This window comes from Procambarus clarkii, chromosome 30 (genome assembly GCF_040958095.1).
Source record: "Procambarus clarkii isolate CNS0578487 chromosome 30, FALCON_Pclarkii_2.0, whole genome shotgun sequence".
Lineage (NCBI taxonomy): Eukaryota > Metazoa > Arthropoda > Malacostraca > Decapoda > Cambaridae > Procambarus > Procambarus clarkii.
The window spans coordinates 7,203,493-7,204,182 of record NC_091179.1 but is presented as its reverse complement, the minus strand read 5'-3'; the positions used below and the strand labels follow the sequence as shown (position 1 = coordinate 7,204,182).

Sequence of the window (690 nt, the reverse complement as noted above, 5' to 3'; positions counted from 1 at the left end):
TTTGAACGTTCAAACCATCATCTTCTCTAATGGATAATTTCGAGGGGTCTCAGTAACACAATAGCTTTGTTCTCAACTCTCAATTGGGGATCTCGAGTTCGATCCCTTGGTGGAAGAGAAATGGCTGGGGAAGGTTTTGTTGCACCTGATGCTTCTATTTGCCAAACAGTAATTAGGTACTCCGGGAGTAAGGCAACTGTTGCGGAATTGCATCCTTGGGGGGAGGGGGGACCTCTATACAACGAGGGATCTTTAGTGAGTGTAGGACATGATACCCGAGTCTTCATAGCTCAGTGGCCAGAGCGCTGGTCTAGTAAACCAGAGGCCGGGAGTTCGATTCTCCCTGGAGACAAAGCTGTTAATATTATTAAATGTAATGTCAGTAATAATTAAATATTATATATATATATATATATATATATATATATATATATATATATATATATATATATATATATATATATATATATATATATATATATATATATGTCGTACCTAGTAGCCAGAACTCACTTCTCAGCCTACTATTCAAGGCCCGATTTGCCTAATAAGCCAAGTTTTCCTGAATTAATATATTTACTATAATTTTTTTCTTATGAAATGATAAAGCAACCCTTTTCTCTATGTATGAGGTCAATTTTTTTTTATTGGAGTTAAAATTAACGTAGATATATGACCGAACCTAACCAA

The 690-nt window shown here is 35.2% G+C and overlaps 1 non-coding gene across 1 annotated transcript; it reads left to right on the top strand.

Annotated features, from left to right (window-relative positions):
• Positions 1-279: 279 nt before the first annotated feature.
• Positions 280-352, top strand: TRNAT-AGU (transfer RNA threonine (anticodon AGU)). The gene has a single exon. It is a non-coding gene; the product is annotated as a tRNA-Thr (tRNA).
• Positions 353-690: the final 338 nt, after the last annotated feature.